The 22,019-nt window shown below is 35.3% G+C and overlaps 1 protein-coding gene and 1 long non-coding RNA gene across 2 annotated transcripts in view; both read right to left on the bottom strand.

The window, feature by feature from the left end:
• LOC107603270 (uncharacterized) overlaps positions 1-439 on the bottom strand; it is a 15,945-nt gene extending 15,506 nt beyond the window's left edge. Inside the window, exon 1 of the long non-coding RNA XR_001611112.1 lies at positions 375-439. This is a non-coding gene — a long non-coding RNA (uncharacterized lncRNA). The remainder of the gene's footprint in view (positions 1-374) is intronic.
• Positions 1-22,019, bottom strand: part of fstl4 (follistatin-like 4) — a 198,975-nt gene that overhangs the window by 154,857 nt on the left and 22,099 nt on the right. The window lies entirely within an intron of this gene.

Below are 22,019 nucleotides of genomic sequence, written 5' to 3'. Positions count from 1 at the left end.
ATACAATTTAAAAAAGAGTGAGTACACAAGAGCAATTCACAAACACAGGACCCTACAAATAATAATGACAACTACCTAGGAGGCCCATTGATATAGCCTACTTTACATCTAGAAGCCCAGATATCCTTTTTCATTTTCAGCACATGCCCCTCAAAAGGTCTGTGCACGGCCCTGAACAGCAACACATGCTCATGCCAATCAGGGGTGCATTTCCCAAAAGCATTGTTAGCTAACTATGGTGGTAAGTTCCATTGAACTCTTTTGCTAACAACAGAACTTGCAACCATAGTTGCTTTTGGGAAACGCACCCCAGAGCAATACAAACTGGAAATCTGCAGTCTGTTAAGTTAGCTCAGCTACTCAAATTTGAGAACTGAAATGTCTCGGTTACATGTGCAACCCTCGTTCCCTGAAGGAGGGAATGGAGACATCACGTCGGGACTGACGAATGGGAATCTCGCCAGAGAGACCAATCCACTTCGAGTGGCTCGTTTAGTTACACTCGAAGTGGATTGGTCTCTCTGACAAGATTCCCATTCGTCGGACCCGACGTGACGTCGAGAGTGACCGACTGAAAGGGAACTAACTGTTAACAACAATAATAAAAGATCAGTAACTGTAATGGATTATATTATATTATAATATATCCTAATGAGCAAGTCATTCATTCAACTGATTTGTTCAAATAGCTGATTCATTCAGAAATGAAGACTGTCTTTATAAATGACTCACTGAATCATTTACTCAACTCCTTCAAAAACGTGGATTCATTCAGCAATTTATTTATTTCAAACTAGCACTTTTTTGTCTAAACATTTACATTTGTTGGTTAGCACTTTACAATGAGGTTCAATTAATTAATAGCATTAGTAATTAGATAGCTATCATGAACTAGAAATGAACAATCATTTTGCATTTATTAAGTCAGCCTATGCTAGTGAAAATTAACAAATATATTTTAGCATATATTAAGCGGTATAATTTAGCAATAAACGAACATGAATTAACAATGAATAGTATATTTATAGAGTCAATTGAACCTTGATTAACAAATGCTGTAAAATCGTTCATTGTTAGTTTGTGGTTCCTAATGCATTAACAAATGTTAACCAATGGAGCCATACTGTAAAGTGCTACCATTTATTTGTGTAAAATATTGCACTTCTTGGTTTTTTCTTGTTATTCTGCTCGAGGACATTGAACACAGAGACGTTATGATCTGCTCACCTGATTCAGTGAGTAATATGCCATGAATTATTCAACTGGACTAAAGTTAGAATCTCTCATCTGTTTTCATGATAGGAGCACTTTTAAAACATTCAGCTAAAATATCTAAAAAAAACTCTGCCTACTTGACTACTATTGGTACTACTAATTAATTGTTTATTGTGGGAACTGTTCATAAAAACGCCATCTAGCTTATATCATCATTTATTCTATCATTTAGGCAAATAAATGATATTCGCTTAAATTCTGATTCTGGCAAAATAACAGTGCTGGTACTACTAGATCTCAGTGCTGCGTTTAACACTGTCGATAATAACATACCTCTAGAGAGACTGGAAAACTGGGTCAGGCTTTCTGGGATGGTCCTCAAATGGTTCAGGTCATACTTAGAAGGGAGAGGTTATTACAGGTATGTGTGTATAGGAGAGCATAAGTCTAAGTGGACGTCTATGACATGCGGAGTCCCACAAGGATCAATTCTTTCACCGCACTTGTTTAGCCTGTATATGCTCCCACTAACTCAAATAATGAGAAAGAACCAAATCGCCTATCACAGCTATGCAGATGATACCCAGGTTTACCTAACCTTATCGCTAAATGACTACAGCCCCATTGACTCCCTCTGCCAATGCATTGATGAAATTAACTGTTGGATGTGCCAAAAATGTCTTCAGTTAAACAAGGAGAAAACTGAAGTCATTGCATTTGGAAACAAAGATGAAGTTCTCAAGGTGAATACATACTCTTGACTCGATTATAAATCCCTCAATGTCCTAGGACCTAAATACATTGCAGATACACTCTTAAAAATAACGGTGCTTAAAAAGTTCTTCACAGTGATGCCATAGAAGAACCATTTTTGGTTCCACAAAGAACCATTCAGTCAATCTCTTTCTTACCTTTTTATAATCTGAAGAACATTCCTTCACCACAAAGAACCTTTTGTGAAACAGAAAGGTTCTTCAGATGTTAAAGATTCTTTATGGAACCATTTAGACAAAAAGGTTCTTCTATGGCATCGTGGAGCCCCTTTATTTTTAAGAGTGTATGCACACTGAATATAAACCTAACAGACCACTCAGATCATTAATATTGAGTCAGTTAGAAATACCAAGGGTTCACACAAAACAAGCGGAATCCGCTTTTAGCTATTATGCCGCCCGCAGCTGGAATCAGCTTCCAGAAGAGATCAGATGTGCTAAAACATTAGCCACATTTAAATCCAGACTCAAAACTCATCTGTTTAGCTGTACATTTATTGAATGAGCACTGTGCTACGTCCGAACTGATTGCACTGTATTTTATGTATAATAATTTTAATTCATTTTAAATCAATATTTAAATCATTTTAAGTTCCTTTCAAGTTAAATTCCTTGTTTTTATTGCTGTGATTATTTTTATGATTATTTTAATTCCTTTTATATTAAGCACTTTGAATTACCATTGTGTATGAAATGTACTATATACTGTAAATAAACTTGCCTTGCCTAGCTTCACCATCACTTCATCTACACTCACAATGGTAACACAGCTTAATTAAATTAGGTAGAAATATCTCTTTAAGGTAACAGTTGCAAGTTACCTCTTTTTACAGTGTATATGATATATGATATGATACCATGTGATGGAGCTAGTTGATTTCAATTCATGCTGAATACATTTTGGATTAAATTTTTAAATAGGAGATATAATACATATGATGTTAAAATAACTTGTGATTTTTTTTCCTTTCTGTTGAACACAGAAGATATTTTGAACAAGCAGTGGCTGGTAGCCATTGACTTTCATAGTATGGAAAAAAAAAGAAGCTATGGAAGTCAATGGCTACCAGCAACTGTTTGGTTAAAATATTCTTCAATATTACTAAAAGTAAATCTGAAATACATATATTATAACCGAATCTTTTTTTGTCGAAAGTAAAAAAAATTTCAGTGTATGTTACAATATGAAATAATGGAAATGCCACGTCCACCGTGGAATGTTACATAGGATGTTCTACTGAATGCATAATTGGAGATGTGGTGGAAATTACATTTGTTGGTTCGGTTCTCCAACATCACTGACTTTTGTTGAAGGTTGACGTCGTCCAGGCTAATGTTTATTTCTGTGTACTATTCCTGATGAATATTTCAATCTGACCCTTAAGACGGGAGGCTGATGCGCGCTGGCAGCGGTCCTGCGGCTGAGCGGCTGTTGTTGAGTGGGCTGAAGTGCAGCATCAGAGGGACAAGCAGCCAGAGTTCATGTCTGTTTTAGCAGCAGCGGGCCATGAGGGGACGAGCGCACCAGCAGCACTGAGTCACCTACAGCATGTCACAAAACCCTTCTACTTCTGTCTTATAAACCAACATATTGATGCAAAGGACATAAAATAAGAATATCGTTATTGTTATATACAGTACATGTTGAGAGCCAGATCAGCCACATACAGCACGTTTGGTAAACCTGTACCCACAGTCCCTAAATTTAATAAAATAAAAATGCAGCATCTTTGAATTCGTGATTAATACAATTATTTTTAGAATTTATGTGCATCTTTCCGTTTCCATTCAGCATCTTTTTTATGCGATGTCCCAAAATGTGCATAAGAAAAGGTAGATGTAAACATAGCTATTGTCCTGTTGTTTTTCAAGCTGTCTGTTGCATGTTGATTCAGTAGCCCCTCACTGCAGAACACAAGATCCAGGGGGCGTGGTTGGATCCACATCTAGGGGGTGGAGATTGGTAGGTTTAGGTACATGTAAGATGGGAGGACTTGGATCTGGATCCAACCACGCCCCCTGGATCTTGTGTTCTACAGTGAGGACCATCTCTTTTGATTTGACTAGGCTACAAGTTAAAAATTAACATTTAACCAAAAAGAAAAAATTTTTATTGATTGATTGCTTGTGAAGTTATACCTGGCATATACTTTGTTTTGTTAAGTTACACCTTATGTGAGCAAAGTTAGTAAGTTTTAGCACAATGCGATAACATTAACTAGCATTTTCTGGAAAAAGAAGATCCTTTCTGGGTCAAAACGACCGAAATAAGACATGAGGGTTAAAGTTTCTAAAAGCAGTTTTTGTAATAGTTCAGGATTGGCTTTCTGTCAAAAGACATTGTTCTCTTCCTCACAACAGCAAACTTACTTACGGGTTCATGGAGGGCCAGCAGAACGTGAACTCCTCTCTCTCAATCGAATCACAATCCATAATAGATGTTGTGATAAATAAGTGATGAGAGATCAGCATGAGAGCATTACACCTCTATGGAAATCTAAAAGAAGCCTCTGCTGTGTCTCTGACTCCCCAGTGTAAAACCAAAAAGACCTCCAGTCAGAGGAACACAGAGTGGGCTATAAAAGAAAAGTCCAACACAACAAACCTCAGGCCAGACAGACACCAAATGAATGAGTGACCACACGCTCTTTCAAAGATGCTGCTAATGGACGTTATTGAAATGAATACTTTCAGCAAATGCAAGGCATTTGTCATCAGTCACAGATGATTTACTTCTCTTTGGCCCGCATAATTATTTCGCAGAGCACAAAAAAAACCTCATGAAAAACCGTCCTAATATTGGCCGTTACTCAAAAATGCCCCGGCTGCAAATTAGCTACAGCTGTCTTAATCAAACGGCCAAACGCTGAAGCGCTCGCCGCTGCTCATTAATTGTTTCAGTGTTTGTGTGTGTGTGTGTTTAGTCAAGACTTTAGTCAATCTTAGTCTGCTAAGAGACCGAACTAATTTAATTACATATGAGTTGATTGGCCGAACTCCACCTGAAACGCCACCTGCCTCTCCTCGATCAGATGTGAATGTGTGTGACAGGTGGAAAGTTGCTAACAACCAAACTATTGCTGTCTTGCAGTTCTTGCCAAGGCTCAAGGTTTGGTTAGTTAGCATAGCTAGTGAACCTTTGCTGGTAGATGTGGCCAAAAATCATCATTATGCTGCCAAAAAGCATCTTTCGTTCAGAATCAGCTGTATTATGCAAACTTTCTTCTTTTTTTTTTTTTCTCCAGGTATCGTGGATCTTCTTGGTTCTTAACAGGGTTATTACACTTAACTAAAAATAAAACCATGAGAATTTTTTTATTTTTATTACTGGGAATACAATAAATGTTACAAACTGAAATAAATTAGATTAAATAAAATATTACAAAGCTTATTTCTAAAACTAAACAATAATTAGTAAAAATGATAAAACAAAATACACTTTAATTTACGGTGTCCTTGATACACTGTAATTATACATTTAAGTACTGAGTAATATTAATGAACTACATGTACTTTCTATATGGCTAAGGTTAGGGTGAGGGTTTAGTTTAGGGTTAGTTGCATGTAATTATGCATAATTTATTGCTAGTACTATAATAAATACATGTAATGTGTAACATGGACACTATAAAATAAAGTGTTACCAAAAATATATATTTTAAATAATTAATTTATTGCAGTGTATTGTTGTAAATTAATTGTTATATTTTAATTTGATTACATTTTAAAACATTGATTAAAATGATAAAGTTTTATTAACTCATTTCATTGCACACAATTTTTTATGATAAACTTGTATTAAATCATAAAACACAGAATCCAGAAAAAATCTATTGGAAAACATAGAGAACATAATCAATTTCATAGGCCCCAAAATATTTTAAAGTTTACATTCATTCATAAGGTCTATAGAGAAAAAAAAACATACTGTGATAATATTTTCGCCCATCCCTCCTCGACAAGATTCATCTTTCCTACTGCTAAATAATGTCATCATTCATGTGTGTTCATCACATAGATATGATCATGGTGACATGATATGAAGGCAGCATGAGGCTGAAGCGTCCTCATTACAAACCCCGCTGAAAGAGTGACTGGAGAATCTCTACTGGAAAAATACAAACAACACCAGTTCTTTCTGTTCCGTGTGTCTCGCACACACACACACACACACACACACTCACTCACAAATGCATTACTTCGGTGAAAGTCGTTGAGAATCCTCCTGTCTATTCTCCAGCAGCCATGATATTATGAGTGCACTCGCCGCGGCTTCCCAGATGAAGCCGTCATCAGGGAGCACTAAAAGCAAATTCTGACCCTGTTGATCATCAATAATGCAGAAGAAACCAGGGTTAAAAGAAGTGCACCGGCGAGCAAACACATAATTCATCCAGAAGGCGCGGGGGGCGGCACTCTCTTGTCTTATAAAGTTTAAATAAGCCTGGAGGCCCGTCCGTGTAGCTGTCCACATGCGTTACGGCATTAGCTCAATTACTTCCGATGCCTGGAACGCCTGACTACATTTAGACCGGCCCGTCTGACTGAGGACTATCCGAGGCGAGGAGAGAGCGGACCATGTTTCGTCCTCCAAATAGAACCTCGCTGAGCCTACACTACAAGTGTTTCACTCGCATTTGTGACTAAAAAAGAACTGTAAAATGCATTTAGGATCACATAAAAAACTTGAAATCAAAATAACTAGAATAAAAAGTCTGTGGAGCTCCTTGAAAAGTCTTAAACATTGCAAATTGTGTAAGAATTTATAAGGTCTTAAATTTGGGAATGGAAAAACAGGAATTCATTAAGTAAGGGATAATCAAGGCTAGCTGTGCATTAAACCAATTTAATGCATAATGTGGAGGCAAAGAACCACCCGTCGTGAAGCAAGAGTGCATAAAATTTGTTTAATTTTGTTTGCCATTGCACTCCTGTGTACATTCATGCGAGCACACAACTGAATCACTTTGAGAAATCAAGACGAATAAAATCATGACACGAAACACGAGGCCTATAAACCTCAAAATTATGTGTATAATATAATGTACAGTATAGGCTAAACCTAGACATATTAGACATATTATTTTCGTTGTGTTGATAATCAAAATAATTAATTTTTTACAACTAACTTAATTTTAAACTAAACAATTAATCATTTTGTTATTTATAATATTCAAATTCTGAATGGAAGCCAAGAAAAATTTCTCTCGTCAGTCGGCCTGATTTTGTTTCACTTTGCTCAATATTAATTTTGTTTATAATTTATATCTATATCCTACATATAAAAAATACATTTCATGGAAAGGCTGTTTTTAGGCTATTTACTTTGTTTGAGTTGTTTGCACTAAAAAGTTTTCATGCGCATCTATTTGTGTATTATTAATATTTCTAAATCTTGTGGTTTGCGGTATATTTATTTATTTTATTTTTTTTGTCTAGTTAATTTCCCTTAAAATATATATTTTTTAATATTTAAGTATTTCTGTCACAATTTCTTCAAGTTAAAACATTTAAAAATTTTTAACTGCGACACTTGCAAAAAAATATATTTCAACAGCACTGTTTTTCTGTTTAAATATGCGATTTGATTAATTATACAGCACTACTTTTAATTTATTAACCCAATATAATTTTTATGACTGGGTTCTGTGATTCTGTCCGGATTACATAAATCATAGGGCTCTACTTATGCAGCACTTATTAACACCATATTATATATTTTACACAATGTACAATACATCCCATATACACCAAGGGGTTCTTGGCCTGAAAAGACCCCTGATTCATTCATCACACGACAAATGAACTATGAAGTCAAGCACAAACGGACTCTTAACATCCATGTAAAGATGTTTTGATGTATTGTAGACAAAAGAAAATGCCAGAAGACAATGACACTAGTCTCTAAACCACAGCTTTACACCTATAGCCAGTGTGTCTCCACAAATGTGTGTCTAGCCTTGAGGGAAATTCTCAAAATCTGACAGTTTGTTAATGAACTGTCCGCATTAATATTCATTACCTGACTATTGCAGATGTTAACACAGTCTTGAGTATGTACCAAGACTAAGAATGTCTCCATGCAATCACTTCACCTTTAAGAAAAAAGCCGCTTTACATCCTATGGACGAGAGCGTGGCATGTCTTCAGGCATGCTGCATTTGCCTTTATTCAGAGCTGTCAGATTTCAAGTGTCTTGCATCTGCACTAAGGGCCCCTTAATATGTTTTAAGACCCCCTGCGGTGCCTGAAACGATCGATGACAGTGTGCGGCACAGGGAGGGGGTTCATAATGCTTAATGCAGACATGAATAAATCGATACAGACTTTGAAACACAGCTGAGGGACGATAAACTTGTTTATCAAAGCAAAACGGAGCATTTTTACAGCAAAACAAGCACAATGCTTAGCAGTAAACACTGTGGAGTTGAGCTGAGATCACACATTACATATTTCCCAGCGTGGCTGTGAGCAGAGAGCATTCCCATCAGCCACTGCATCACACACGGACTCACCGGCCGCCGCAGATCCAGGCTGCTCAGCTGCCATCTGCATTGTGCACAGAGGATTTCAGAAAAACACTGGCGGATTTGGCCGATCCAAAGTGACAGAGACAGCAAAGAGGAGAAAGATCAGACCTTTTCTGTTTCCTTGGCTGCAGTGGTACTGGGAGTGTAACCAGGGTTATGAGATATATCGTCTATAACAGGGGTCGTCAACTGGCAGACTCCGGTCCGAATCCATGCAGACAGATGAAACTTTCAGTGAGTGAAAAACAATGGCATTCTCAAAAATTAGGAAAGTTCACAGGCCCTTTAAAAGTCTTAAATTTAAGGCCATAAAACGTCTAAAATGGTACAAGAAAGTCTTAATTATGATTTTAGGAGGTCTTAAATTTGGGGACGGAAAGACAAGAATTGTGATATGGTGACAATTAAACTTTAAAAGGCTGTGATTTCATTTAATAAATACGAGCACTGTCATCTGCTGCACTGCTTTGTGTATAGCCGTTACTGGGGAAACTATATTTCTGCTGTTCTGAAAGCACCACCATCTGGAAGAGAATTAATTTGCATTTTCAATAAGCCTGTATGCTGTTTTTGTTCAGACCAATGTGAAAATCAACCCATGTGAACAGGTGGATCGACAAGAAGGTAATGTATAATAAAAATTTACACAATCAAGACAGTAAAATATATTTATATGTTATTTAATAATATAATTGTTTAAATTAATATAAAAAAATTATACTTTTGAAAAAAAGGTTTAAAGGCTGAAATGTGGATTGTATCATTTTATAAAACTTTTTGTTTTATGAAAACCTGTATCTCTAAATCATGCTTTTTGGAGTCATTTAAATTGTATTTGTGCAGGTGTTAAAAAGTCTTATATTTGAGCTTAAATATCCTGCAAATAACCTGGTCTGGCAAACACCATCAATTCATGTTTTTAGATATATAATTGTCCGGACCTCGGCTGGTGAGGAGGGTTCATTACTGGACCTCAAGCAATTTTAGTTGAAGACCCCTGGTCTACCATAATATTGTAATTGTTGTTTTAACAATATGCGATTTGACATTATTTAGTGTATCACAAAAAAACAAACAAAAACACACCCAAAATTCAACATATGGCACAAAACACCCCATGCAACTTGTTTTTTTATATTCATAGCATCTAATATAGTTAATAAATATCACACGAGAGTGCTGTTTTTCTCCAAATATCAGCATGATTGTTCAATAAACAAGAAGTTAATATTAAGTGACTTGGACAACAGTTCCAGTTTTTGCTGTATTTCGACAATGAAAATAGTTGCAAACAAAGCCACAGCAGAACTCTGAGCAACACGATGGTGTTTCTTTATTGAATCAATCAGCCATTTGAACGAAGCGGTTGAATAATTCGTGACTTGTGACTCAATGACTCACTCATGCAGTGATTTGCTAACATTAACCTTAACCTCCTACTCCTCTATTTAAATTAGATTTTCCACTCTCTCTCTTTTATTTCTTTCTAAAATCATTTCAAATATTAGTATTCAACAATTTGTTTTAAAACATCAAAACACTTATGATGCATTTGTAACTGCAGGTTAACTGATTCCACATTGATGATAATCAAATGCACTGTAGTCCAAATTTAAAATATTAAAAAGTTATTTTTCCCGCTCAGACTCGACACTCACGCGGGTTGCCAGATTGAGGACACGTAACAGGAACAAGCACATTTGATAATGGAAGGCGACAAGCCTTACACTAAAAGTTGATGTGTTGATTTATCAGTGTTTTTAGAAGCATGCCACATATGAAGTACACAAGAGACTCGGCTCGCTAAACTACTTTTTCACTATTTTTGGTATTGAAATTATTTCACTCAGCTCACAGCAATGCATTCTGGGATCTCATTTTCTGTGAATGATGCATGTGATGTCGAAAAAAAATGTTTTGTTGTTGTCATAATGACGATCATGTTCTGAATTCCACTCATTTCTTTTATGCAAACCTTGTCCTCGTAACACTGGTGTTTCTGGCATCAGTCTGAGTTTCTGACCCAGAGCTCTGGTCACCTCAGTCAACATCTGGCCATCAGACACCAAGCAGCTGCTTCACTCACTCGTACCGTATCCCGTGTGGCGGCGGCGGTCACACAGATGAACATAAAACATCTCTTTTCCTCTCATTACATCTCACTGTGGGCTCTCTGCTCCTGCGTATCCGTCAACAAGCACTGTATGTGCGTTCTTCTTTATATATCAATAAATATGAAGTTAAAACATGCATTTTTCTTGTTTTCATCACTGTCTGCAGATTCCTAACTCAAGCCACAGACTGGACTACACAGGTAGCAGCAGCACGCTAACACACACACACACACACACACACGTTTACTTAGCTATCTAAATGGGGACATTCCATTGGCGTAATGTTTTTTATACTGTACAAACTGTATTTTCTATCACCCTACACCTAAACCTACCCCTTACAGGAAACATTCTGCATTTTTGGAGCTTTTGTCAGGTTTAGCTCACTTTTGGGTACAAATTTGTCCCCAAAATATGGTTAAGTAGGTACACACACACACATACACACACACATATGAAGTACACAAGAGACTCGGCTCGCTAAACTACTTTTTCACTATTTTTGGTATTGAAATTATTTCACTCAGCTCACAGCAATGCATTCTGGGATCTCATTTTCTGTGAATGATGCATGTGATGTCGTCAGTGCTGGGTAGTAACTGATTACATGTAATCTGGATTACATAATCAGGTTCCAAAAATTAAGTACTTGTAATTAGAGTGTATTACATTTTAAAATGACATGTTATTCATACAATGGATTTAATAAATTGCTATTTTTTTATCAACCCAGTTCAGTTCTTACATTAAGACCAGTTTGGGAAACCACGGTGTAATGTAATGTTTAATGCATTTTATGATTTCTTTCTCTTTGCTTGTTTATGTCAGTACGTTACTTTCAATGGCAAGTTTAAAAGTAGTTCGATAAAAAAAAAAGTAATCTAAAAGTAATCTGAATGCGTAACCTAAAATGAGTAACCTAGATTACGTTACAGTTTTTGTTTTTTTTGTAATCTGTAATCAGTAACTGACTACAATTTTTAAGTAATATACATTTTAGGATGTCTTAAATGTTGTCAGATAGAGAGTTCAGCGGGTTCTCCCTTTTCTTTTTCCTCTTCTTCTTTATTTCACTTCACCTTAATTCTTCTTCATTTTTATTTATTTATTTTTTATCTTATGTTCCATCAACTGTTAAATTTGTAAAATTTTCCATTGAAATGTAACAATTCAGTCTGATTTTCGTGCTTGCAAAGAAGGACCTTCAATTTATCTTGTTTTAAACATAACAGTTATTTGCCAATGGGGTAAGAAAAATAATCCACTCCAAACACATCTTCCGCTGAATGTATAATGTTTCACTATCAGTCATTTTCAAGACCTTTCACCAAGAGCTTTAACTTTTGGGTTAAAGATTTTAAAATTTAACCCAACGGTTGGATTAGTCCATATTTGACCCAAAGTTGGGTTTGAAACAACCCAGCATTTTTTAGAGTGTAGTAAGCGACTACATGCTATACGGATTACATAATCAGACTACAAAAATTAAGTAATTGTTATATTACATTAAAATACTTGTAATCAGACTGCACTTACTTTTTTATTGATTGCATAATTACATACTATTCACACAATAGCAATACATTATTCTTTATTGATTTACAATCATTCTTCTTTTTCATTTTTAAAATCTTCCTTTTCTTAATTAGCCTATTATACATTCAGAAAGTCTTCCAATTTTGTGGACGTTCACACAAAGGCCAGTCAGTAGTCAGGTGGATACAATACACTGAAAATTCAGACGCCATCATTTGACCACTGAATTTTAAAAAATCATTGCCGTTTTAGGAAGTGTTTTCTCAACATTTCAACATTGCATCAACTACTGATGGACACATTCATTTTTATTGAATTATCACTCAGTAGTTTATTTAACCATGCATTGATATGTCTTTGGAAGACTTTACGTTCTTTACAAGACTTACAAGACTTTATATTCACAAACCAGCAGTTCCTTCATGAACCAAACTTTGGGAAATGTAATGTAATGTTTAATACACTTCATGTTGTTAATAACAACGAATGGAATATACTTTCTTGGTAACACTTTAGAATAGGGAACACATATTCACTATTAACTACAACTTTTCCCTCAATAAACTCCTAATTTGCTGTTTATTAATAGTTATTAAGGTAGTTGTTAAGTTGAGGTATGGGGTAGGATTAAGTGATGTAAAATATGGTCATGCAGAATAAGGCATTCATATGTGGTTTATAAATACTAATAAACAGCCAATATGCTAGAAATATGCATGCTAATAAGCAACTAGTTAATAGCGAGAATAGGTCCTTAAAATAAAGTGTCACCATTTTCCTTCTCTTTGTATTTTCATATTATTATATTAGATTATAATCTATATTTTCATATTAGATTATCCTGTTTAAAACAATGTGATAAACAAGTTAGGTCAAAATTGATCAAAAAGTAATCAAAAAGTAGTCTAATTATATTACCTAAAATGTGTAATGTAATGGATTTGTATGTCATGTAATTTGGAATCAGTAACAGACTACAATTTGTAAATCATCTACCCAGCACTGCTTTCACCTTAAAAGAAATTTACTGACAATCCACACAAAATCTACTTGTGTCCTCTTGGAAATAGAGAAACATTTAACGCATAATGCTATAAACCAACCCTAGTGGGCTGCATACATATATTCAAAGTGATTATATGCCTCCCTGTGAGCGCAGATGTAGATTGGTAAAAGAGATTTCTTCAGACAATGTCCAAATCTATTTTCTGAAGATCTCCAGAAGATACGTGTGGCCTTTCCATCCTCACACCGAGTGCTGTGACTATCGAGGACTTTCAGAAATTAGACGTACACCAGCTACTCCCTCTCTGACTGTATCTCCTCTGTCTTTCTGTTTTCCATCGCTGTGGTCTGTCATTGAGCTCAGCACAACAAATAGTGCCAATGACACATAAAGTTTGCACCTTTCCAGAGAGGCGTCATTAAAGCAAACAGTGTGGAGTGAAATGCGCAGAAGCTCATGATGCATGTGCCAAACACAGAGCGTTGGAACAGCTATAAATAACAGTTTTCACACAAACGGACTCTCTCAGAGAGATGTGACACAGACGGCTGCGCATGTATCATCCCAGACAAATGGCTTCCATCAGACGGACGGCTCTTTATTTTCCTTGCACATCTGCTGGCAAGATAGAAAATACAGCAACTTGCAGCAGAGCAGATCAAGAGCGGCAATTGCAGCATATATATTTGAACATACAGCTTTTATTGCAATAAAACCAAGTTCTAACACACCTGGAGTTTTTTAATCACTTGACTTCAGAAAAGGACTGCAACAAACGATTATTTTGTACATTTTGAAATTTCTTAAAATACTGAGTTACATATATTCTATACATATTTAAATACATAAATAGCTGCTTTATAGCAGAAAATCAAGTCATAATTCTAACACTGACTCTGTTTTTTCATGTTTAACTCTACGGATGTCCCAATCAGATTTTTTGTGCCCAGATCCGATCTGAGTTATTGAATATTGAGTATCTTCCGATACCGAGTCCCGATCCGATACTTGGTGCACACTTCAAGTACATTAAAGTTATTAAAATCAATCCAGTTTATACAGAGATGAGAGTTTCTCAGGAACAGGGGCTCAAATATAAAAAGTAATACATTAAATATAATAAAATCAATCAGCCTATTTAATACTGTAAAGCTGCTTGCTTTAAAGTAGCCTATTGCATAAAGCACTATATAAATAAACGTAATGTGACTTCACTGGAGTACTGAATGCAGAGCTTGTGCAAATATATCCACATCAATACTATCAGATGCTTTCTTAACTGCTGTTTTCTCACAGATGTCATTTTTGTTGTTGTTGTTGTTAAAGCATGCAGCACATATTTACATCATCTAAATACTGCTCTCAACAGCATTGGGATCTTCGTTTACAGTAAACTGTTGCTTGCCTATATCACATTTCTCTTTACTCCTAACTGAAAAACAAAAAAGAACTTTGCCGTGAGTATATCGGGCCTTTCACACATGACAGCATTTTTTTGTTCGCAGTTTTGTAAAACCATCCCACACTCTACTGGTTCAGCTTCATTTTCATGTTTCAGAATTGCTACAGCGCCACACTGGACAAAACGCATTATTGCAGACCCTTACATTAGGTCAAATCATGGCTTTTTGGCAACAAAGAATACATATTTGTTTTTATTCTAGATCGATAGTATCGACTAATTGTTTCAGCCTTACTTCAGAAGCCTTTGTTTGGCCAATCATACAAGTCGAAAAAATTATGTAACTAATGACTCTAAAGGAAAAAGATCTTCAAATCTTCACTATGATTCACAGTGTGACACGTTTCAGATTGCATTGCCACATGACATTGAATTTATGTATCCAAAAGCATTTGCATTCACACACTCGCATAGGGTGCACTGGAAAACTCGGCTCGCTAAACTACTTTTTCACTATTTTTGGTATTGAAATTATTTCACTCAGCTCACAGCAATGCATTCTGGGATCTCATTTTCTGTGAATGATGCATGTGATGTCGTCAGTGCTGGGTAGTAACTGATTACATGTAATCTGGATTACATAATCAGGTTCCAAAAATTAAGTACTTGTAATTAGAGTGTATTACATTTTAAAATGACATGTTATTCATACAATGGATTTAATAAATTGCTATTTTTTTATCAACCCAGTTCAGTTCTTACATTAAGACCAGTTTGGGAAACCACGGTGTAATGTAATGTTTAATGCATTTTATGATTTCTTTCTCTTTGCTTGTTTATGTCAGTACGTTACTTTCAATGGCAAGTTTAAAAGTAGTTCGATAAAAAAAAAAGTAATCTAAAAGTAATCTGAATGCGTAACCTAAAATGAGTAACCTAGATTACGTTACAGTTTTTGTTTTTTTTGTAATCTGTAATCAGTAACTGACTACAATTTTTAAGTAATATACATTTTAGGATGTCTTAAATGTTGTCAGATAGAGAGTTCAGCGGGTTCTCCCTTTTCTTTTTCCTCTTCTTCTTTATTTCACTTCACCTTAATTCTTCTTCATTTTTATTTATTTATTTTTTATCTTATGTTCCATCAACTGTTAAATTTGTAAAATTTTCCATTGAAATGTAACAATTCAGTCTGATTTTCACATTAGTTTAAAATAAAATGGCAGACGGCTGAGTGAAAATGCAGATTCACTCTCTGACAGTAGGTGGCGTTTAGAGAAGGAGAAATACTGTACTTACTCAAAATTACTACATTTTTACTATTGAAAATGGAAAATATAAAATAAAAACTGGTTTAAAATATTAATCAAATCTATAATAGTATTTCAATAAAACTAAAACGACACTGCTGCTTACGTTTCACTAAAGATCGAATTAATAAATAAATCAAACATATGTAATGATGAATTGTTCACAATACGATCTATAACATGCATTTAGAAACAAATAAATAATAACCTTTCATTGTTTCATCTAACGGGAGTAAAAAAAATGTTTTGTTGTTGTCATAATGACGATCATGTTCTGAATTCCACTCATTTCTTTTATGCAATATGCTAGAAATATGCATGCTAATAAGCAACTAGTTAATAGCGAGAATAGGTCCTTAAAATAAAGTGTCACCATTTTCCTTCTCTTTGTATTTTCATATTATTATATTAGATTATAATCTATATTTTCATATTAGATTATCCTGTTTAAAACAATGTGATAAACAAGTTAGGTCAAAATTGATCAAAAAGTAATCAAAAAGTAGTCTAATTATATTACCTAAAATGTGTAATGTAATGGATTTGTATGTCATGTAATTTGGAATCAGTAACAGACTACAATTTGTAAATCATCTACCCAGCACTGCTTTCACCTTAAAAGAAATTTACTGACAATCCACACAAAATCTACTTGTGTCCTCTTGGAAATAGAGAAACATTTAACGCATAATGCTATAAACCAACCCTAGTGGGCTGCATACATATATTCAAAGTGATTATATGCCTCCCTGTGAGCGCAGATGTAGATTGGTAAAAGAGATTTCTTCAGACAATGTCCAAATCTATTTTCTGAAGATCTCCAGAAGATACGTGTGGCCTTTCCATCCTCACACCGAGTGCTGTGACTATCGAGGACTTTCAGAAATTAGACGTACACCAGCTACTCCCTCTCTGACTGTATCTCCTCTGTCTTTCTGTTTTCCATCGCTGTGGTCTGTCATTGAGCTCAGCACAACAAATAGTGCCAATGACACATAAAGTTTGCACCTTTCCAGAGAGGCGTCATTAAAGCAAACAGTGTGGAGTGAAATGCGCAGAAGCTCATGATGCATGTGCCAAACACAGAGCGTTGGAACAGCTATAAATAACAGTTTTCACACAAACGGACTCTCTCAGAGAGATGTGACACAGACGGCTGCGCATGTATCATCCCAGACAAAGTGCATCCATCCATCATAAAAAGCGTTCCACATGACTCCGAGGGGTTTATAAAGGCCTTCCTTAAGCAAAGCAACGCATTTGTGTAAGAAAAATATCCATATTTTCAAACTTTATGAACCATAATCTCTAGCTTCCACTAACTATCGTACACATGTATACGAGAGAGTGGCGCTCCAGCGGATGGCGTAGGACGTAGGTGTAGCGTAAACTCTGGGTAATGAGTATGTTACTTGAATCATAAAATTTAAATAAATTAAATACAGAACTTTTTGGGAAAAAAACCATTTTTTTTTTTCATTTCGCCCAGCACCAGTAATAAAACATTGCTAGATTCATGTTCATGTGTTTCAGGTAAAACTGAACGTGCTTTGATTGGGCATCTCACTTTGACAGTGTCATGAAATAAGCAAGAAGCAATGTCATTTTGCACAAATGTCACCACAGGCACAGTTTTTCAATGAGTCTGGGTTGTACAAAATCTAACATTTTTGTAAAGAGACAACACACATTTTTAAACATTTTCTTTGTTTCAGTGAATTTTCACTAAATATTTTGTCAAACAAAAGTTACTGGGTTAGCAAATTTCTCAGAATCAAGCCACAGTTTCCATTAAAAATGCTTGCTTTATTAAGTGCCTGAAAAGAAAGAAACTAAAGAGGACCCAAGACAGTTTTGAGACACTACTGAGTAAAGATGCTGCGTCTCACATGGCTGGCCTGCACCTCAGGATGTTCTCTCTACTGCAGAGACCAATCTGTCTTGAGCTAATAGACTGTGACCATTTACTTCACACTCCAAAATCACAGAAGAGATGTGATTACATAGACATAGATGTGCACTTCATCCAACTCAACATCACTAAACATGTTTCATTAGCATTGAGCTCCTCACAAAAGTTCATGAAATCGTGAATGTAATCTTCATATAATTAGGAAGTGGGCAGTCACCTGGCCAAATCTTTATTTACTCTAATAATCTTACCAATTGAAAAATAAGGGTTCAGAAACAGTTCCAGCAATCTGATAGAGCTGCATGACAAGATGTTATTTAAGATGTGACTTTTTCAGGAAACTCAGTCCATAATTAAAATTATATACACCCTTAAAAATAAAGGATCATTATTGGTGTTGATGGTTCCATGAAGAACCTTTAACCACCATTTGATCTTTTCATTTCACAAAAGTTTCTTTATAGTGGAAGAAGTTTCTGTAGATTATTAAAATGTTCTTCAAACTAAGAAACAAATGTTTCTTTTGGGAACTGTTCAGTGAAAGATTCTTTGAGGAACCAAAAATGGTTCTTCTATGGCATCACTGTGGAGAAAGAGAAAGAAGAAAAAAACTCTCTTTTTAAGAGTGTATAGCATTAAATATGATCTAAATGCACATTCACGGTGCTGGGTAGTACCTGATTACAGGTACATGTAATCTGGATTACATAATCAGATTCCAAAAATTATGAACTCGTAATTTGAGTATATTACATTTTAAAATACTCATAATCAGATTACAGTTACTTTTTTTATGGATTACATGATTGCATATTATTCACACAGTGGCAAAATATTATTCATCATTTATTGATTCTCCCTAATTCTTCATTTTTTTATCAATGCACAAGCCCACTGCAGTTTTTACATTAAACCCAGTTTGGGAAACCCCAGTGTAATGTAATGTTTAATACATTTTATTAAAAAAAAAAGAATATATTTTCTTTCTCTTTGCTTTTATGTCAATATGTTACATTTAATGGTCAGTTTAAAACAAGTTAGATTAAAAAAAGTAATCTAAAAGTATTCAGAATGCATTGCATTTCTGTAATCAGTAATGGACTACTACAATTTGTAAGTAATCTACCCAGCTCTGCACATTCATTTTGTTACTTTAGGTGTGCCACTTGCACTTGCTCAAATGAGGACATATGAAGGAAAAAAAAACACATTATCCAGCTCAATCCCTCTATGGGACAAACATTTAAAATATTTATACTGCCATGAAAAATTACATGAATGAATCATGTGCGATAGCTTGTCCTGAAAATCTCCATATATTTCTGTCCCTGACTAAATAATATTGAGATACGATATCAATTATAGATGAACATAATTAAACGTCCTACATTGGTTCTGGTAATGAATGGAATGGGACCCGTCTGAATAAATCCCCCATGATGACCCGACCCAAGTGTGCTGAGAGCAGCTCGTCAGACATCAAGATGTGTCCATCGCTCTAGCCATGAGTGCATGAGATTTATTTTGACACTCGTCACTGTTATCCATGAAGCATGATTCTCAATATGGTAGTTTGTTCTGCTAGTTAGAGGATGACGTCTCTGCGAAAACCACATGACTTCCACTGGTACGCTGAGGAGGACTCTGTACATGCATCGCCGCATGGGACGCGATAGAAATCGACTGCATTGAATGCATTAAACATTCTTTTCTTTCCAAATTATGAGTTTTTAAAATCTGACTCTGCGAATGCTGTTTTGTCAGGCATCTTGAATGTGATGTTCCTCTAAAATCTGGACTAATAAGATGCCTTTACCTGGATGTTTTATGGAGGCCTCACAGATGCGCAGCTCTGCAGTTAGATAAATACACATCCACTGGTTAATTTCTAATGAAAAACAAACCTAGTTAGTATTTGTTTGCATGGTTAACGGTAAGCACATGAATTTCTTCTTGATCATTAAATGGTCTGTTGAAGCCGGTCTGTCAGGCAGCTGCTGCAGTCCTGCTGTGTTTTTATTGCACTACAGCCTCCATTTAAATGTATTCATTGATTGTTATAATTATGAATCATTGAGAAATAATCAAATCAAATCAAATCAAATTGTGACCACATTCCAGAATGCATGATGCACTGCATTATTTAATAATGAACTGAAATTGAACTGTTGTCCAAGCAAATACTTACAGTGCAAATGTGATACGAAATGTTGGAATCCAATTGCATTATTTGTTTGCATTTGCCTTGTCACCGCACTGGAGTTACCTTAACTGTATAAGCATAAATGTTGTCTTTGCCTTGATGACATATCTGAAAAATAGTACGTAAAATTTAAATCTCCTTCACTGACTCATTCATAATATATATTGGCAAGTGTTTGACAAAAACGTCTGTAAACATACAAATTATGCATGTGCTCAAGGTATTTTTGAATCATATTGAAGCATTTAAAAAATGCTTTATTTTTTTATTTATTTTTTTTGCTGTGGATCAAATTATTCTAGGTCTACACCACAACTTTTCCGAACTGACTGAAACTTAATTCGGATCGAATGACGAGATTAACTTGATCGGTTAAATCACACAAATGGCCTGTTTTGGGATCCAAATGTCAATTTTCACTGAATGGTGGCATGCTTGCATTCCTGTACTTCAGCTCTTCCACAGCATCTAATGAGACTCATCCAGTTCACCACAGGGACATTTTTAAGACAGTTTAGCTCTTGCATGTTGCATTAATTAAAGCCTGCATAAACACAGCACATGTGCAGAGGGAAATCCAGCTCTGTGTTCAGCCTGCTCCTCCGACGAATGTGCTAACTCTAGCGTGCTAACTCTGCCATTAAAATATTCACAGATGCCTCGATTAATATTTGATACAGCACTAAATTATTGTTACGCAGCCAAACGGCGAGAGTTGTGTGTGTGTGTGTGTGTGTGTGTGTGTGTGTGTGTGTGTGGAGGAGATGGGGTTCCTTTGTGTACTGCGGTTATGAATTCATGTCCCATCATTAATGCCATATTAATAAATTGCAATTAAGGAGATTTCCCCCATTACAAAAAAAAATAAAAAATTAGAAGCTGCATCGGATGTGGCATTTAGGTGTATTTTTACAGACTGTTCTGAGGTGGCATGAATGCATTTACACTAGAATTGCATAAATAATGCTATGAGATTAATGGGTTTTAAATGGACATTAACCGTTTTGAAAAAAAAAAAATTTAAATATGACATTTTTTAGAAAATGAAATTATTCTCTAAATATTACGGATGTAACGATTCCCTCAACTCACAATACGATACGATTACGATTTATTATTTCTCAGACAAAATGCTTCACATTTCTATGTGAAACTGAAATATGTCAAATAACAAAACTTAATTGAGTTTTTAAAACAAATTCCAAATAAAATAAATAATACAAATAAAATACATCTCTTCATATAAAAAATAAAATTTGTCTATGCTCTTTCCATTTAAAATTTAAGACAAAAATTGCATTTTAATCACAATCCAAACAAAGATGCTGCATACAAGCAGCATGAGCAGTTTTTGATTTGAATTAGGTTGTATAATTTTGACATTTGAAGCAAAAACCAGAATGGTCTAACTTTAGCTTTGTGAAACTTTACTACATAAAACAACTGAATGAAACAGAAACAGCAGAGGGGCTGAATGAGATGCAAATTCACTCTCTGACAGCAGGTGGCGCTTATGGAACAGCAGCGATAGAGTGTTTCCTTGGTTACCGCTGTGAACTAAGCAGAACTGTGCTTATGAACACTATAAGCTACATACTATGTATTATACAGAGACAAGATGAAAAGAAAATACCATCGAAACTTTTCTAAAGACAGTCAGTTCTCCTCAGAGATACCTTAATATAAACCCCCACCACCAACTGTATTGCGATTTGTTTAACATCACAACCGACTTCAATAGTCACATATTTTTATCAATTTTCAACCGAAAACTATATAGTATGCAGAAACAGTATGCTAGAACAGTAGTATGTCTGAATTCATAATGTTCGAAAAACAGTTGGCGAAAAGTATCTGTATGACCTACAACTTCTGCCCAGATTCTGAAGAACGCAGTCGATGGACACTTTACTATCCTATTAAGACACGGGAGAGGATTTATGAATAGCAGTGAAGCAACGCAACTGATGCCGGTAGGTCACGTGATAGTAATGACAAGGCAGATGTAGTACGTCCAA

The sequence above is a fragment of the Sinocyclocheilus grahami genome, unplaced genomic scaffold (assembly GCF_001515645.1).
Source record: "Sinocyclocheilus grahami isolate Dianchi unplaced genomic scaffold, SAMN03320097.WGS_v1.1 scaffold343.1, whole genome shotgun sequence".
In the NCBI taxonomy this organism is placed as follows: domain Eukaryota; kingdom Metazoa; phylum Chordata; class Actinopteri; order Cypriniformes; family Cyprinidae; genus Sinocyclocheilus; species Sinocyclocheilus grahami.
This window is presented reverse-complemented; position numbering and strand designations above follow the sequence as displayed.